This window comes from Lithobates pipiens, unplaced genomic scaffold (genome assembly GCF_037356315.1).
Source record: "Lithobates pipiens isolate NorthernLeopardFrog02 unplaced genomic scaffold, aLitPip1_a1.2 Scaffold_25, whole genome shotgun sequence".
Taxonomy (NCBI): Eukaryota; Metazoa; Chordata; class Amphibia; order Anura; family Ranidae; genus Lithobates; species Lithobates pipiens.
In genome coordinates this window covers 108,568,730-108,588,838 of record NW_027507787.1, presented here as the reverse complement: position 1 = coordinate 108,588,838, position 20,109 = coordinate 108,568,730, and the positions used below count along the sequence as shown (strand labels likewise).

The following is a 20,109-nucleotide window of genomic DNA, read 5'->3' as shown; positions in this document are numbered from 1 at the left end:
CAAGCTCTGGCCAGAGGTCAAGCCTGCCCACCCAGTAGTCTAGGGGTTCATCACTCCTCAGAGCGTCCACATCGGCCGTTAACCCAATGTAGTCGGACACCTGACGGTCTAGGCGTTCCCTGATGCTGGATCCGGATGACACCTGTCGATGGGTCGGCTGAAAGAATGACCTCATATCCGAAGTCACCAACACATCTTCAAACCGGCCTCTTCTTGCAGGCGCTGTTGGATTGGTACCCGCAAATCCTTCTCTGGGAGTGGGAATTGCTCCTCTGCCAGCGCACGCAAAAGCAGAATGCAGCATTTCTCGAAGCAAGGCCTGGAAGTGCTGCATTCTGACAGCCCTCTGCGACGGCGGTAACATTTCCGCCATTTTGTGTTTGTACCGGGGGTCTAAGTACGTTGCCACCCAGTACTGGTCCTTGACCCTCATGCTTTTTATACGGGGGTCCCTATTAAAACACTGGAGCATGAAGGCCCCCATTTGCACTAAAGTGGAAGCGGTGTGGTGGCCTGGCTCCTGCTCATCATCCAGGATAATGTCGTCCTCTTCATTCTCCTCTCCCCATCCTCGCACAACAGGGATCCCAGAAAGGTTTAAAGCATGCTCTTCTTGCTCCTGCTCATCCGCCCCGGCACCATCCTCCTCTGACTCCTCATCAGACTCCTGTTGTTGACTTGTCTCAGATAGAGTAGCCCCCCCTGGGAATTCATCCAGCATTGCGACTTCCTCATCTTCCCGCTCCTGCTCCTCCACAGCCTGATCAATGACACGACGCAATGCACGCTCCAGAAAGAAGGCATAAGGTACCATGTCACTGATGGCGCCATGGCTGCGACTGACCAGTTTGGTGATCTCCTCAAATGGCCGCAGAAGTCTGCATGTGTCGCGCATGAGCAGCCACTGGCGCGGTGAAAAAAAACCCAGCTCCCCAGAACCGTTTCTTTCGCAGAGTTCATACAGGTAGACGTTAACTGCACGTTTCTGCTGGAGCAGCCTATCAAGCATATAGAAGGTTGAGTTCCATCGCGTCGGGCAATCGCAAATAAGACGTCTGACCGGCAGATGGTGTCGCCGCTGAATGTCAGCAAGGCGAGCCATGGCCGTGTAAGATCTTCTGAAATGGGCCGAGATTTTCCTTGCCTGCCGCAAGATGTCCTGGACCCCAGGGTATTTGACAAGGAATCGCTGCACGACCAAGTTTAAGACGTGTGCCATGCACGGCACGTGCGTGATTTTGCCCTGTTTCAATGCGCTAAGCAGATTGGCACCGTTGTCACACACCACTTTACCAACTGTCAAATTGAGCGGTGTTAGCCACTCATCTGCCTGTGAACGCAAAGCTGAAAGGAGTGCCGGGCCAGTGTGGCTCTTTGCTTCCAGGCACAACAGACGCAGCACGGCATGGCAACGTCTCACCTGGCATGTGGAATAGGTTCTGGGGAGCTTGGGCGGTGCAGTGGAAGAGACGCTAGCAGCGGAAAAGGAGGAGGCAGCTGAGGAGGAGAGGGAGGAGGATGGAGTAGGAGGAGGAGAAGAAGAGTCAGGCCTGCATGCAATCCGTGGCGGTAAAACCAAATCTACACGGGTGCCACGGGTTACATGCTTGACGGCCGTCAGAAGGTTCACCCAGTGGGCAGTAAAACTGATATACCTTCCCTGCCCGTGTTTGCTAGACCACGTGTCTGTGGTCAGATGTATCTTGGCACCGACACTGTGTGCCAGAGATACATTCACTTGCCGCTGAACATGGCCATATAGCTCTGGGATGCCCTTCTCTGAGAAATACTTCCTTCCTGGGACCTTCCATTGTGGTGTTCCAATGGCCACAAATTTGCGAAAGGCCTCCGAGTCCACCAGTTTATATGGCAGTAGTTGGCGGGCTATGAGTTCTGACAAGCCAGCCGCCAACCGTTGGGCAAGAGGGTTATCCGGCGTCATCATTTTTTTACGCTCAAACATTAGGCCCACGGAAGCCTGCCTTTTTGCAGAAAAATGTGAGCTTGGCGTGATGGAAGGTGGAGTGGAGGACAATTGTGAGGAGAGAGGAGAAGGAGAAGTAGAAGACGAGGCTGGACGGTGAGAGCCTGCAGTGTGGCTTTGTGTGTTCCGTTGCTCCCACTGGGCTCGGTGATGGCTGCTCATGTGCCTTCTTAAGGCGGTCGTCCCTAGGTGAGTATTGGGCTTACCGCGACTAACGCGTTGACTGCAAAGATTGCAGATGGCAACGCTATTGTCAGCAGCGGACACGTTAAAAAAAGCCCACACTGCGGAGCCATGTGCCGGTGTCCTGGGAGCGCCAGATGTGACCGTACATGGTCGATGACTCGCTCCTGATACATTTGCAGTCTGCTTTGTCCCTGCTGTGCAATGTAAGTCATTGCTGCTTCTCCTCCCTATCTGCTGGTCCATATCTCCCTCTGAACTCCCCTCCTCTTCCTCTCTTGTGGGCACCCACGTGACATCACTAGACACGTCATCATCAACGTCACCTTCCCCACCGCTATAAGTAGAGATCTCGGAGTAGGCAGCAACACCGGGGACCAACCTCCTCCTTGGGCTGATCTGGGTACTGGCGTCAGACTGCTGAGTAGCGCTTGTTGCTACCTCCTCTTCCTGATCCAATACCAAGAGTGGCTGCGCATCAGAAATGTCCTCTTGATATGGATCGGAAAATAATTCCAGTGACTCAAGCGGAAGGTATGTGGTGGTGGTGGTGGTGGTCGTGTTGTTGGTGGTAGTGTCTTTGGGGGTGCACATAGCAGAGAGTGAAGAAGAGGGTGCAGATCGAGAGGATGAGGAGGGTGCAGAAGAGTAAGGCTGAGCGAGCCACTCAACCAAGTCTGGTGCATCCTTTAAAGTAATTGAACGCACCTTCTGCAACTTCCCACTTTGGCTCAAGCCTGTTGCTCCTGCCCTACCCCTACCACCCCTGCGGAAGGGCCTGCCTCTTCCTCTGCCTGTCATTTTTTAAATGACCCTGTGACAAAACTCTTAGTCCCTATACCGATGAAGGACTGCTGCAGTATAGGGCAGCGGTCAGCAGTGGTGCACGTCAACCCTATCTATTGTGGACCGATAGCGGTCCTTACAGAACAGCAGACTGTACCGCACTCAAGCCTATGTACCGTAGCACCCTATACCAAGTTACCAGTCCTTATAAGAACTTTTGTGGAACAAGCAGGTTGTGTGTTAGTGATTAGCAGACTGTACGTCAGTCCCTATACCGCTGAAGGACTGCTGCAGTATAGGGCAGCGGTCAGCAGTGGTGCACGTCAACCCTATCTATTGTGGACCGATAGCGGTCCTTACAGAACAGCAGACTGTACCGCACTCAAGCCTATGTACCGTAGCACCCTATACCAAGTTACCAGTCCTTATAAGAACTTTTGTGGAACAAGCAGGTTGTGTGTTAGTGATTAGCAGACTGTACGTCAGTCCCTATACCGCTGAAGGACTGCTGCAGTATAGGGCAGCGGTCAGCAGTGGTGCACGTCAACCCTATCTATTGTGGACCGATAGCGGTCCTTACAGAACAGCAGACTGTACCGCACTCAAGCCTATGTACCGTAGCACCCTATACCAAGTTACCAGTCCTTATAAGAACTTTTGTGGACCAAGCAGGTTGTGTATTAGTGTTTAGCAGACTGTACGTCAGTCCCTATACCGCTGAAGGACTGCTGCAGTATAGGGCAGCGGTCAGCAGTGGTGCACGTCAACCCTATCTATTGTGGACCGATAGCGGTCCTTACAGAACAGCAGACTGTACCGCACTCAAGCCTATGTACCGTAGCACCCTATACCAAGTTACCAGTCCTTATAAGAACTTTTGTGGAACAAGCAGGTTGTGTGTTAGTGATTAGCAGACTGTACGTCAGTCCCTATACCGCTGAAGGACTGCTGCAGTATAGGTGAGCGGTCAGCAGTGGTGCACGTCAACCCTATCTATTGTGGACCGATAGCGGTCCTTACAGAACAGCAGACTGTACCGCACTCAAGCCTATGTACCGTAGCACCCTATACCAAGTTACCAGTCCTTATAAGAACTTTTGTGGACCAAGCAGGTTGTGTATTAGTGTTTAGCAGACTGTACGTCAGTCCCTATACCGCTGAAGGACTGCTGCAGTATAGGGCAGCGGTCAGCAGTGGTGCACGTCAACCCTATCTATTGTGGACCGATAGCGGTCCTTACAGAACAGCAGACTGTACCGCACTCAAGCCTATGTACCGTAGCACCCTATACCAAGTTACCAGTCCTTATAAGAACTTTTGTGGAACAAGCAGGTTGTGTGTTAGTGATTAGCAGACTGTACGTCAGTCCCTATACCGCTGAAGGACTGCTGCAGTATAGGTGAGCGGTCAGCAGTGGTGCACGTCAACCCTATCTATTGTGGACCGATAGCGGTCCTTACAGAACAGCAGACTGTACCGCACTCAAGCCTATGTACCGTAGCACCCTATACCAAGTTACCAGTCCTTATAAGAACTTTTGTGGACCAAGCAGGTTGTGTATTAGTGTTTAGCAGACTGTACGTCAGTCCCTATACCGCTGAAGGACTGCTGCAGTATAGGGCAGCGGTCAGCAGTGGTGCACGTCAACCCTATCTATTGTGGACCGATAGCGGTCCTTACAGAACAGCAGACTGTACCGCACTCAAGCCTATGTACCGTAGCACCCTATACCAAGTTACCAGTCCTTATAAGAACTTTTGTGGAACAAGCAGGTTGTGTGTTAGTGATTAGCAGACTGTACGTCAGTCCCTATACCGCTGAAGGACTGCTGCAGTATAGGTGAGCGGTCAGCAGTGGTGCACGTCAACCCTATCTATTGTGGACCTATAGCGGTCCTTACAGAACAGCAGACTGTACCGCACTCAAGCCTATGTACCGTAGCACCCTATACCAAGTTACCAGTCCTTATAAGAACTTTTGTGGACCAAGCAGGTTGTGTATTAGTGTTTAGCAGACTGTACGTCAGTCCCTATACCGCTGAAGGACTGCTGCAGTATAGGGCAGCGGTCAGCAGTGGTGCACGTCAACCCTATCTATTGTGGACCGATAGCGGTCCTTACAGAACAGCAGACTGTACCGCACTCAAGCCTATGTACCGTAGCACCCTATACCAAGTTACCAGTCCTTATAAGAACTTTTGTGGAACAAGCAGGTTGTGTGTTAGTGATTAGCAGACTGTACGTCAGTCCCTATACCGCTGAAGGACTGCTGCAGTATAGGGCAGCGGTCAGCAGTGGTGCACGTCAACCCTATCTATTGTGGACCGATAGCGGTCCTTACAGAACAGCAGACTGTACCGCACTCAAGCCTATGTACCGTAGCACCCTATACCAAGTTACCAGTCTTTATAAGAACTTTTGTGGAACAAGCAGGTTGTGTGTTAGTGATTAGCAGACTGTACGTCAGTCCCTATACCGCTGAAGGACTGCTGCAGTATAGGTGAGCGGTCAGCAGTGGTGCACGTCAACCCTATCTATTGTGGACCGATAGCGGTCCTTACAGAACAGCAGACTGTACCGCACTCAAGCCTATGTACCGTAGCACCCTATACCAAGTTACCAGTCCTTATAAGAACTTTTGTGGACCAAGCAGGTTGTGTATTAGTGTTTAGCAGACTGTACGTCAGTCCCTATACCGCTGAAGGACTGCTGCAGTATAGGGCAGCGGTCAGCAGTGGTGCACGTCAACCCTATCTATTGTGGACCGATAGCGGTCCTTACAGAACAGCAGACTGTACCGCACTCAAGCCTATGTACCGTAGCACCCTATACCAAGTTACCAGTCCTTATAAGAACTTTTGTGGAACAAGCAGGTTGTGTGTTAGTGATTAGCAGACTGTACGTCAGTCCCTATACCGCTGAAGGACTGCTGCAGTATAGGTGAGCGGTCAGCAGTGGTGCACGTCAACCCTATCTATTGTGGACCTATAGCGGTCCTTACAGAACAGCAGACTGTACCGCACTCAAGCCTATGTACCGTAGCACCCTATACCAAGTTACCAGTCCTTATAAGAACTTTTGTGGACCAAGCAGGTTGTGTATTAGTGTTTAGCAGACTGTACGTCAGTCCCTATACCGCTGAAGGACTGCTGCAGTATAGGGCAGCGGTCAGCAGTGGTGCACGTCAACCCTATCTATTGTGGACCGATAGCGGTCCTTACAGAACAGCAGACTGTACCGCACTCAAGCCTATGTACCGTAGCACCCTATACCAAGTTACCAGTCCTTATAAGAACTTTTGTGGAACAAGCAGGTTGTGTGTTAGTGATTAGCAGACTGTACGTCAGTCCCTATACCGCTGAAGGACTGCTGCAGTATAGGGCAGCGGTCAGCAGTGGTGCACGTCAACCCTATCTATTGTGGACCGATAGCGGTCCTTACAGAACAGCAGACTGTACCGCACTCAAGCCTATGTACCGTAGCACCCTATACCAAGTTACCAGTCCTTATAAGAACTTTTGTGGAACAAGTGAGTTGTGAATGTTTAGCAGACTGCAGCAGAAGGGCAGCAGTCAAGTATAATATCCTTTCTATATTTGGAAGAAAGAATATTATACATGTACAAGCCTATTACTGTACCACTGATACCAGTCCTGAAAAGAACCTTTGTGGAACTAATAATAACAGCAAGTCTTTAAAATTACCCTCACTGCCTGACAACACTGCTTCCTTCCTGTCCCTATACAAATTGGCAAAAAAAGAGAACGATTAGTGGTTACTGGAACAGCTCTTTTGTGGACCTTGATAGTAACAGCTAATGATGATGATGATGATGATGATGATGATGAAAGACTAATCTGGCTGTCCCTGTAGCATACACCGTCCTTTCCCTTTCTCTAAACTAACAAAAGACACTCAGGCTGCTGCAAGAATCAGCAGCACAGCAAACCTATCAACACCTAACACCTATACCAGTCCTGAAAAGAACTTTTGTGTACCAAATAGCTAGTGGTTTATCTCTCCCTACTCCACACAGGAACCTGTCCCTATCGTAACAGAAGAAAGAATGTAAAATGGCCACCGGATCGGGTGTATTTATAGGTTAGGGGGAATGTCCAAGTGTCCATGTGCTGTCATGTCTCAATTGGCTGTCCTGTATCACATGATAAACGTGTCACCAAAGGTTAAAGTTCTTGTATACATTAAACACGTAAGTCCGCCGCGGCGAACGACGGAAAAAGGCGTTCGAACGTGCGGACCGCGAATGTCGGAAATTCGCCGCGAAACGACCGCCGGGCGAAACGTTCGTCCATCACTATTCCCAGTTGGTCTCCCATCCAGTTACTAATCAGGCCCGACAATTTTTAGCCTCTGAGATCAGACAAGATCAGGCACTTTCAAGGTGATGGGGCCATAGGCGATCTCTTCGGGCACTCTCAACCATCTTGACAAACGCCAACATGGCCATCTTGGGAAACAAGCGAAAAAAAACAAGTAATTGCCAACATTGGAGGCTAAGCAGGGTTGGGCAATCAGTTTCCTTGCCTGAAATAGGCATCTCAGAACTGCCATCTGGCTACTTCCCGGGTTTCCAACTCCTTCAACTAATCCCAGGAGACAATACTTCGCCTCCATCCTGGTGGAGGTTCCAAACACCCGATCAATGGTTCCTGTCACCTCTGTCCAGTAGCCGATCAACTTCGGGCATCTCCAAAACATGTGCATCATGTCTCCCCCCATGTTCCCGCACCGGGGGCAACTTGCGTCCGGCCGTTCGGCCAAACTGAAAAAGTTTACGAGGAGCATAATAGGTTCTATATAATAAGAACAGATGTGACATCCTCTGTGAGGAGAGCCACAATTCACCACAGGCAGGATTCCTGTGGCCAATTATAGCTCAGGGGGGTTTAGTACACACCCCACACTATATATGGCCGCCAGCGCGGCGGCCTTGTATAGTGTGTTGCGGTGGTCAGGGAAAAAGGACGATAGGCAGGGACAGTGTCTTTACTGCTTGGGAACCTAGCACTGTTACAGTGGGTGTTATGTGCCTCCTGCACAGTACACACCTGAAGCTACCCTTTATTACTGCTGTTCAATTTCTGCAATACATGCATCTGCAGTGCAGAAGTTAGAGTGGGTGTTGTGTACCTTCTGCACAGTATACACCTTATTGCTGGTGTTCTGTATCTGTAATACAGGAACCTAGCACTGTTACAGTGCTAGGGTGTACGCCCCTCGTCCCGCCCTCTGGCTCCCACCTACTCTTTGCCGACATTGCCTTCTGCAGCTTTCGGGGACCCTAGATGACTTATTTATTGAGCCTATTGGTACGAGACACTGCTTCCCTCCAGGGTGACTCTGGACCCCCCTGGAGGATTTACCCCTTACTGTTTGGGCAGTCCCAGCCTCCCTCTGGATGCTCTACACAGCCCCCAATGGCGATGCAGGAGAGACACTAATTGGCGGGCCCCAGGACTGCTGCTCGGGTGAAGTCTCCAGTTGGATGGAGGGATGGTGGCCCCAGCCCCTTGCCTGCCGGATTTTCCATGCACCGACCAGGGCTGCTCCTCTTTCATCTTGATGTGGTGACCATGGAGGGGAGGAGTTGAAATTTATGGGGTCTGGGTGTTTGCTGGTGGGAGTGCGCTAAAGGACTTGACATTTCCGCATGTTTGTCCCCTTTCCCCTGTTTCCCCCCTCCCTTCCCCCCTTCCCACCCTTCCCTTCCCTCCTTTTCCTCCCCCTTTCCCCCTTCCACTCCCCCTTTCCCTGCCCCTTTTCCCCCCGGGGCGTGGACGGTGGAGAGGGGGTAAGGAGAGGACAATCTGCCAAAGGGAGAAATGCATTTGTTCGGGGACTGCATGTACTTTAGGGGTATGGGACGGGGGGTGGTGGATCCCATTCTGTGATGCCTTTTCTGTTGTGATGGGCTCCCTCGTGCATGCCTACGTTTAGGGCGAGCCGAGGAGACCCCTCAGTGCTGACAGTTATATGCTCTACCTCTGTTTTGGTTATACTATTGTTTTTTGGTTCTATGATGTTACTGATTGTCTTTTATTTGCATACCGGTATCAGACGTGACATTTACCACTGCCGGGACTGGGGGGACTAGGATTCGGGGGCTCCCTCTCCGACCTGTCTACCCACCAACCCAAGTAGGACAGCACTTTAAACCCAGTGTACATCTGGTAAGCGCTATAGCATAATTGTGCTGTTTTAGTATACCCTTCCTGTACTGTTGAGTGCGGACAACCACTCTACTAACCCCTCCTCTAAGACCAAGGGAGTCTCCATTCTGATCTCTAGCAGGCTCCCCTTGGTTCTCCAGGATTCTCTGGTGGACCCTGGGGGCCGATATCTTTTTCTTAGGGGCCACATTGGAGAGCGCCTTTTTACATTTGCCACTGTGTAGGCTCCCAGTGATCACCAAGACACGTTCCTCAGAACTACCCTGCACAGATTATGTGACTTTCGGGAGGGCCAGTTGATATTAGGTGGGGACTTTAATGTCCCCTTTCGCCATTGGTTGACACTTCTGCCTCTTGCTCCTCGCTCCTCATTTCCTCTAGAAAGCGGACTACTAAGTGTTTACTGAATGACCAATTAGTTGATGTCTGGCGTCTGCAACACTCTGGGGAAAGGGACTGCTCTTTTTGCTCTTCCCCTCACAAATCATACTTGAGGATAGACTTCTTCTTGATTCCACATGACCAACTGCACTTGGTGAGCTCTTCCTCCATCGGCCATATTACTTGGTCCGACCACGCTCCTGTAGCCCTTACCTACACCCTCTCTAGGAACCCCTCACCTAGGTCTCTATTCTGGCACCTTAATGAGAGCCTCCTCCAGATACCAGAAGTTTTAGCAGATGTAACCAGGGAATTGGACCTTTATTTCCAAGAAAACTAAACGCAGGACTGTGACCCGGGGATAATTTGGGAGGCTCACAAGTCAGTACTCCGCAGGGTACTTATCAGGCACGGGGCGCGCATCAAACGAACACGGAAGGAACAGCTTGCTAATCTGTTTCGTGAACTTGCCTCTGTGGAAGCGAAACATAAACATTCCCCCTCATGGACCTTAGAGATTGAATTGGGGACACTCCGTACCCATATTGCTGACCTACTCCATTATAAAGCGAAAGCGGCACTCCAGTTTTGTCGTAAACTGATGTAGGAGTCAGGGGACAAATGCGGAAAAATCTTAGCCAGGTCGGTAAAGGAGTTGAAATCTGGCTCTTACATACCACAGTTGATAGATGAGAATGGCCAGAGGGCCTCTACCCCAACCCAAATAGCCAAAGTCTTTGAAAAATGTTACTCTGATCTCTACAACCTGCCCGATTCAGGGTCTGGACAGGACAATATAGACAGATATGTAACCGGTTCTGGTCTACCAACCCTCTCATCGGAATCACGGGAGTACTTGGAGGACCCAATCACACTGGAAGAAGTCCAGACAGCCGTGGGACCTCCGAAGGTGGGTAAGGCCGCGTACACACGCGCGGACTGTTGGCCCAACTTTGTCCGTCCAACAGTTTGAGCGAACAGTCCGCTCAAACTTAGCATGGACGGACATGGCCACACACGACGGACGAACAGTTTGCTGAAACCGTGCGTGATGACGTGAACGGCACGTACGACGGGACGAAAAATACGACGTCCTATACACTGCAATGCAACCTTCCGACGTGGAAATCCTTTCTGAGCATGCGCGAGACTTAGTTGGCCGAACAAGCCTACACACGAGCGAACAGTCCGCTGAAACCTTGTTTCAGCGGACAGTTTTTCGGAATTTCCGTAAGACCTTGTTCGGCCAACTGTCCTCTGAAACTGTCCGCTGAAGCCCCACACACGAGCGGACTGTCCGCCCAAACACTGTTCAGCGGACAAGGTTGGGCGAACAGTCCGCGCGTGTGTACGCGGCCTAAGGCTCCGGGCCCTGACGGATATACCGCACAATACTTTAAGACCTTCCTCCCTATTCTCGGCCCGCGCTTGGTGAATTTATTTAATACTCTGAGCTCAAATGGGGATTTTCCTGAGGATACCCTTAGAGCCCACATCTCGTTGATACCTAAGGAGGGCAAAGACCCGGGCCTATGTGGGAGCTACAGAACCATTTTCCTCCTAAATTCGGTCCTAAAACTATTCTCTAAAATCCTCGCCACGTGATTGGCACATCACTTGCAGTCCCTTATACATATTGACCAGTTAGGTTTTATTTCCACCAGGGAAGATAGGGACAACACCATTAAGGTGCTTACCCTGATCCATAAAGCAAAGTCATCTGGGACCCCTTGTCTTTTCATGAGTACTGATGCCGAGAAGGCTTTTGATCGGGTCAAATGGACATTAATGTTCTCGGTCCTTCGCCATATAGGTCTGAGTGAACGGATGCTGGCATGGATAAGTAAGATATACTCACGCCCTTCAGATCAAGTCAAAGCGAATGGGGTTCTCTCATCTCCCCTTGACATGGGGAATGGGACCAGACAGGGTTTCCCCCTGTCGCCCCTATTATTCGCACTGTCATTGGAACCCTTTCTCTCCACAATTCGACAAAACTCAGACATAACGGGACTCCAAATGGGTACTATTGAGTGCAAGATATCTGCCTACGCGGATGACATGCTGTTTTCGCTGACGAATCCCAGAGTTTCCTTGCCAAATCTCCTTCGGGAATTCCAGATATACGGGATACTTCTTGAAATCAAAGGCCATGGGGGTTGCAGTCCCCCCGCAAACGTTAATAGACTTGCAGTCCAATTTTCGATTTAAATGGACCCATACAGCCCTTAAGTACTTAGGTACTTACATTCCACCGGACATCGCGCGTACGTTTATGTTGAACTTCCCCCCACCCCTTGTCACTAAGATCCGCAGTTTGCTTCACGGGTGGCATTCTGGCCTCCATTCCTGGTTCAGGAGATGCAATCTCATTAAAATGAACATACTCTCTAAATTTACTTATCTTTTCCAAGCTCTCCCGATCCAGATTCCAGTCCCGTTTTTTAAGCAAGCTCAATCCTTGCTCACTCAATTTAACTGGGCCCACAAAAATCCCAGACTTAAGCGGTCACAGCTGACATTGTCTAAACAACAGGGAGGGTTGGTTCTCCCTGACTTGCGACGCTACTACCTGGCCTCCCATCTGGGTCGTGTATTGGACTGGATTCGAAACAAACTTTCTAAGCTCACTCCCGAATTCCGCTAAGAAGCGCAATGTGGGGGGGGGGGGCGTGGCCTGGACAGCAATGGAGTAGGACGCTTGTGACCTGAGCTCCGCTCCTACCGCGATCTCCTGTAGTGATCCTGGGTGCCCACTGACTATTTTACCTACGATCTTACCAGTGTAATACCCGCTACTTTCTCGTGCATACATTGGGACGATGTCTCCGACGAAGAAGCAGTCTGCAGCGGCGGCATCTCTTGAAAAGTTCCAGCGGGACCATGAGGGCCAACATGGCGGACAGTCCACTCCGGCTGCAGAACCTGCTACCTCAGACACGGCGAAGGTGCTTGAGGCGATTTCTACCTGTCAGACCACACTGACAACTAAGCTTGAGGAGGTTAAGGTGGATGTCTCACTTATCCGACAGGACATGGCTAAACTGCGTGACAGAGTGAAGGAAACTGAAACCCGGATCAGTCAGGCCGAAGATGTCCTGTTCCCTCTGCAGCATGCCCAGGAGGATGTGCAAAAGCAGCTCCAGCAGCTGGCCCAGAAACAGGACGACCTTGAGAATAGGGCCCGCAGATCTAACCTCCGCTTTATCGGCCTGCCGGAGGGCTCCGAGGGGGCTGACCCGGCGACATTTTTGGAATCTCTCCTGATTAAAGCCTACGGTAGGGAGGCGTTTTCTACCTCATTTATTATTAAAAGGGCCCACAGAATGCCTGCCCGCCCGCCGCCGGAGGGGGCACCTCCTCGCACGTGCATTGCTAAGCTGCTAAATTACCGGGATAGGGATGCCATCCTTCGCCTTACTCGTGAAAAAGGCAACATCCCGTTTCAGAACGGACATATCTCAGTGTTTCCCAACTTCTCCGCAGAAGTTCAAAAACGTTGTTCCCGATTCGTGGAAGTCAAGAGGCGCCTCAGGGCACATCACCTCAAGTACGCCATGTTGTACCCGGCCAGACTCCGCGTAGTGGGAGAAAATAGGGAATACTTTATTGAAGATCCTGAGATGGCAGTTTCCTGGTTGGACCAGAGAGACGCGGCTCGAAATCGGCCACCTCGAGACTAAAATCATTGGAAGATTTGTGAGTACTCTATCTGCTCCCCCCTTTCTATTTGCCCGTGTGCAAGCAGATCACTGTTGGACTGCCTATGCGTGGTTCATTATCCTCAGTCCCTGAATTGATGCTTCTGTTCCCCCTCTCTAACAGGGATGGCCGTTGCTCTTGTTGACTGAACATGTACTGCTGCCTATGGCCACGCTCTGCGGACATCCCCCTGGTTCGTTACACAATACCCCTTCCCCCTCCCTCTTAGTTTGGGGGACCCGCTTGGCGGGCTCTATTGGGCCCTTTCCCTGGGGGGGTGGGGGGGACGCGGGTCATCTGGACTTGCTGCATGGGACTGCAGAACTTTGACTTTCTCCTGATACATGCCCTTTACTGGACTGTTATGTCCCGCTGCTGAACTGGGCACCGCACCAATGGGAGTGGGGTGGGAAATGGACGCATGGTCCGGCTCCAGCCTACAAGCCGGGTTATGACGGGAGAAGACTTGGTCTTGTCACTGGGTCCAGTGGCTTATTGTTATTGACATTGCCTAGTGTTCTATGGTTTGTTTTGGGAAGGGAGCTCCAGCCAAGTTGGGGTGGCTGAGAGCAGGGAGGGTGGGGATGGGTTGTAGTTATTATGTTATAGTATGTTATGTTTTATGCTTAGTTTATAGCACAAGCTTTATTTGGTTATGGAACAGACAAATGTCTCTTTTTCATGTATACTCTGATGAATATGGGAATGGATACTGCTTTGACGGGTGGTTTGGATACTATTTTCCTCCTTGTGATATTGGCTGAGACCACGCCATGGGTACCCTGAAGTTGCTGACGTGGAATGTCAGGGGGATTCGGGATAAAATTAAGAGGGCGGCAGTGTTTGGGTGTCTCAAAACTTATAGAGCGGATATCACAGTCCTGGTGGAGACGCATGCAACTGGGAGATTGCAAATAGCTTTGCGTCGCCCGTGGATTGGATGGGCCTACCACGCCACCCATACGTCCTATTCTCGCGGGGTGTCTGTATTGGTATCTAAAACGGCACAGTTTTCCTTGGTTTCTTTGCAGACAGACCCGCAGGGCAGATATATATTTATACACTGCTTATTGCACGGAGAACAGTACATTATTCTCGCCTATTATGTACCCCCGCCTTACGATCATAGACTAATTACAGAGGGATTATCTTTTATGGCTCAACACCCTAATGTCCCAGCAATTTGGCTGGGTGATTTTAATATGGTTTTGAATCCGGGGGTGGATAGAATGAGCTCTACTCGAGGGGATCATTTACCGGGAGATACTGGACTAGGTCGCACGTTTCAGGAATTCTCTCTTACAGATCTGTGGCGATTTAAATATCAGGCTAAACGTGTTTACTCCTGTTTCTCTGCAACTCACTCCACCATGTCAGGTATAGATTATATTGCTGTGTCCGCCCAGTTGTTACCCAGGCTAGTAGACACGGGCTATTATGCTAGATCATTGTCAGACCACGCTCCTTGCTGGGCAACTTTTTCCTTGACCCGACCTACTGGACCGAAACCATGGCGGCTTCACCCCTTCTGGTTAACCGCCTTGAGTGACAGCGAAGACTTAGGGGACGAATGGGGTTTTTTCTTTACTACTAATCAGGGGACGCCTCCGGTTGACTGTACCTGGGAGGCTTTTAAACTGCATGTACGCTCCCCTTTAACACACCGGATTAACCGGTTGAAGCGTACCTCCAAGACTTTGCTATCTAATGCCCTACGGGAGCTGGCCTCGGTGACCACTGACTTCACTACTGACCCCACACCTGCTAAGGCCCAGGTATTACGACACCACATAAGGCTAGTAGATCACCTCCACATTGAACAGGCTAAGCAAAAGTTGTTTTTTGTTAAGCAACGGGTGTTTGAACAAGGAGAGAGGGCGGGAAAGTTGCTGGCCTACTTGGCGCATCGAGACTCCAAGCCCCCGGTGGTGGTTTCGTTGACTGACAATGGGGGTGAGGAGGTGACTGATCCGCCAACAGTGGCCACCATGTTTCGTGCTTACTATGCTGCCCTTTATGAGTCGCAGGTACATAGGCCGAGGACTGAGACGGGGGCGTACCTCCGAGATATCTCTCTTCCCCACCTGTCTGAGGCTCAGGTTGAGTCTCTTGAGGCCCCGATATCGGCAGATGAGATTAGGCTAGCGGTGGCATCCCTTGCAACGGCTAAGGCCCCTGGACTGGATGGTATTCCCCTGGATTTCTATGCCCACTACTCTGAGACACTAGTGCCAGAATTGTTGAGATTATATACACACATATTTGACTCCGGGTCCCTACCTGATACTCTACGGCAGGCAGTTATTATAGTGATACCCAAGCCAGGAAAGGATCCCCACTGCCCGGATTCCTATCGCCCCATCTCGCTGCTCCAAGCAGATATTAAAATTTTGGCTAAAGTACTTGCCACTTGTCTGAGTGGAGTCATCCTATCACTTGTTCACCCGGATCAAACGGGATTTATGCCCGGGAAAAACACGGCCATTAATATCTGGTTATATATGAATATCCAGGCTGATCATGACAAAGTATGCTCGAGGGTGGTGTTGTCACTGGATGCCGCTAAGGCGTTTGATTCCATTGAGTGGAATTATCTTTGGGAATGCTTGGGTAAATTTGGGTTTGGCCCCAATTTTGTTAAATGGATTACTCTCCTATACTATCGCCCAATGGCTAGAGTAGCAGTTAACGGATGGGTGTCGGACCCCTTTCAGCTAGGCCGTGGCACACGTCAGGGTTGTCTCCTATGTTATATGCTTTGGCGGCAGAACCGTTGGCTGCTGCACTTCGGGCACACCCGGCTGTAGTAGGCCTCCGACGCGGTTCTCTGGTGGAATCGGTAAGTATGTATGCGGATGATACTTTACTGTATTTAGAGGACTCGGGTCGGTCGTTGGAGGCTGCCCTGGGGGTCATAGAGGAGTTTGGTGGTCATTCCGTTCTGCGTATTAATTGGACCAAGTCGCAGGTTCTACCCATTGACTTGTTCTCCCCGGACCGGGATGCAGCTTCTCTCCCGCTCTCCAGGGTATCCTCCATTCAGTATTTGGGAGTGCAGGTTACGAGAGAACCTGGGGAGTATATTCATCTTAATCTTGAACCATTGCTTCTGTATGTGCGGGAGAAGACTAAGGCATGGTCCCGTCTCCCCATTGGGGTTATGGGACGGATCAATATTACTAAAATTATCCTCCTGCCGAAACTCCTTTATGTACTTTGGCATTCCCCTGTCATGGTCCCCGTGGCGTTCTTTAAAACATTAGACGGTGTCTTAAACACCTTTATCTGGGGCCCATCTAGACATAAGTTGGCATGGAACACACTTAAAAACCCGACCTCTATGGGGGGACTGGCTCTCCCTGATTTCCACACATACTACATAGCAGCCCAGATTTCCCATTTTTATCACCTCCATAGAGCGGATAGTCACAGATATCAGGCCTTGGTGGGCGGGAGGGCTGAATCCCTTGTTGATACTCCCCTTCAGATGATTTTTCGGGGTGGTGGGGTTAGGGATGCCCGGTCCCAGATCCTGCCACACCACCGGAGTATTTGGAAGCTAGCCCTTAGATTACTGGGAGCTGACTATTACAACTCACATACACCGCTATGGCGCAACCCCCTGCTTCGTGAGTTGTCTGGCTTACCAGATGTAGACTTGTGGGCTTCTAGAGGGATACTTTTTCTGTATCAGGTGGTGACTCCTATGGGCGTAAGGGATTTTCCCTCCCTACAAGTGGAATTTAACATACCCCCTCATATGCACTTTCGCTACTTGCAATTGCGACACGCGCTTTGTGCGCAATTTGCTCAGGACTTCCCGAATGTACAGTCGCTGGCTTTGACAGATGTAATTATGGGAGACGAACCGGCTAAATTGATCTCGACTCTATACGGCCTACTCCGGGCCCGCTTGGTGGCGCAAACCACTGAACGGGCCAGGTTGAGATGGGAAGAGGACATAGGTCCCTTTGATGGGGAGGAATGGGAGGATGCCCTTGAGAACGTTCAACAGGCTTCGCTTAGCCTACCTGACCGACTAACGCAGTACTATGTGATACACAGGTCCTATCTCACCCCTATCCGGATAGCTAAGTATCATCCTGACTATAACTCGAAGTGTCCCCGTTGCTCTTGTATGACTGGTACTTTCTACCATCTTCTCTGGCAATGCCCATTGGTCCAGGAGTATTGGGGGCAGATTGTCAGGTTTCTACATGACCACATGGGTTCACCCCTTCAACTTGACCCTAAGAGTTGCCTACTTAGTATATTTCCTGATACCTCTGTTGATCAATACTTGGCTACATTTTTGCACTCTACGCTGTTTACCGCACGAAAGCTTGTGGCTAAATACTGGATGCGTCCAACCATGCCTACTATGCGGGAATGGGTAATGGGCATTAATAGTAAGCTACCCTTGATTAAACTGGTGTATAGAAATCGTGGGTGTCCAGCCAAATACCACAAAATATGGGATAAGTGGGTGGAAAATCTGCATACGTGTGTGGAGTGAGCTATATTGGAGTCTATACTATCATTGTCAGGAATTTTCCTTAATGTAAGATGTATTACTGTCCTTCACCTATGAAGAGGCTAATGTTTGTACCTACTGTAATATCTTGTTATAACTGAGTTGTTCAATAAACTTGTGCTGTTAAAAAAAAAAAAAAAGAAGCGCCATGTGGTGCTATAAGTATTTACCCACAGAATTTATGTCACATCCCACTATAGGGGCTTAGTTGAAAGTCAGTCACCTGATCGCTACCCAAAACACACTCACGTCTTTGACTTCCCCCCTATTCCCTATACGTGGCCATCCAACCTTTGAACTGGGGACCCACTTAGAAATTCCAACCTAGACAATGCGTCTAAATTCGTCATTGATGGAAAATGGCCTTCTTTCTCAACCCTAACAGATCCGACAGGGCTTTTACAACTGCCTTTTTGGAGAGCGGCGCAACGACATCATTTTCTCCATTCCATCCCCAATCCTCAAACGTTTGCCCGCCCTCAGACGGAGTTTGAGACTCTATGCAGGAGCGAAGGCCCTTTGGCCCACATTCTCTCTCAAACAGATTACCCACACTTAACCTGTCTGTCCAACTGGGAAAAAGACCTTAATTGCTCATTTTCCCCAGCACAGAGACAACACATTATCACTTTGGCTCTCAAAATGTCGCTGTGCACGAAGATACAGGAGACAAATTTTAAACTTCTCACCAGGTGGTATTTGACACCATCAAAGCTGCAGAAATGTTTCCCCTCTTCCTCGAACATATGCTGGAGGTGTGGAGAAGAAGAGGGCACGTTGCTGCACATTTTTTGGTCCTGCCCCAGCTTGGTGGACTTCTGGACAGAGATCCGATGCATAACACAAAAATTCACAGACTTCTCCATCCAGGAAGAGGCTGCATTCTTTCTCTTGCACCATTCACAGATTCCCATTAAGAAGTACAAAAAAAATCAATTTTACGGCATGTGATAAATGCGGCGAAATCCTGCATCCCTCTCTATTGGAAAAAATGTTCCCCCCCTTTCATTACTCACTGGCTTAGGAAAATAGAGGACATTAAAAAAAATGGAGGACTTGATCCTCACATCACAAGGTAAACAAGAATTTTTTAAACAAACCTGGGACATCTGGAATACCTTTATATTCTCGCTGGAAGGATGTCGCCTGCTGTCGCCTTAGTGCTCTGAGCTTTCCTTGACTGGCCCCTTGGACAGTGGCTGCCATCGTGTCTCGTCCCGTCTTCTCCTTTTCTGATCTTTCAACCCTTCTCTTTTCTGCCTTCCTCCCCTATCTCTCACCCCCTCCACCCCCTCTCTCTTTTGGAAAAAGTGGAAAATTGGGAATGACGGCCCCACACCCCCCTCTGGATGGATTATGCCGGAGGGACCTGGGGTTTGTGTGACCCTGGATCTTGGTACAGTACTTTATCTGTGCCTCGAATCATTGTGATTGATGGAAGGCAGACTCACAGTTGCGAATATACCTGTATCAAGTATTTTTCAGCTGCTTTTTGCTCTGTATTTCTCTGTTGCATTATGTACTCGGGGGACGGTCTTCCCCTATTTGGAGAAAAAATTATATTTGAAAAAAAAAAGAAGCCTACGACACCTGGTATTCCCAGGCGGTCTCCCATCCAGGCATTAACCAGGCCCTGCTTAGCCTCCAAGATCAGACGAGATGGAACAGATTCAGGGTGATGTGGCCGTAGCCAATATCTTCAGGCACTCTCAACTCTCTTGACAAACACCAAGATGGTCACCTTGGAAACAAGCGGAAAAAAATAGGTCAACGGCAACAACATAAAAAGAAGCCTACGGCATCTGGAAATCCCAGGCGGTCTCCCATCCAGGTACTAAACTGGTCCCAACCCTGCTTAGCCTCTGAGATCAGATGAGATTGGAGTCTTTCAGGGTGGTGTGGCCGTAGGAGATTTCTTCAGGCACTCTCAACCTTGACAAACACCAAGATGGTCACCTTGGTAAACAAACAAAAAAAAAAAACAAGTCAACGCCAACAACATAAAAAGAAGCCTTCAGCACCTAGTATTGACAGGTGCTCTCCAGGTGGTCTCCAATCCAGGTACTAGCAAGGCCCGACCCTGTTTAGCCTCTGAGATCAGAGGAGATCGGGCGCTTTCAGGCTTATGTGCCCATAGGCAATCTCTTTGGGCACTCTCAACCCTCTTGACAAATGCCAAGATAGTCACCTTGGGAAACAAGCGGAAAAAAAACAGGTCAATGTCAACAACATAAAAAGAAGACTACGGCACCTGGTATTCCAAAGCCATCTCCCATCCAGGGACTAACTAGGCCCAACCCTTCTTAGCCTCAGAGATGAGAAGAGATAGGGCTCTTTCAGGGTGATGCT

At 49.9% G+C, this 20,109-nt stretch overlaps 1 pseudogene; it reads right to left on the bottom strand.

Moving 5' to 3' along the window:
• Window positions 1–19,550: 19,550 nt before the first annotated feature.
• LOC143932056 (5S ribosomal RNA) lies at window positions 19,551–19,670 on the bottom strand (annotated as a pseudogene).
• Between the last annotated feature and the right edge of the window lie 439 nt (window positions 19,671–20,109).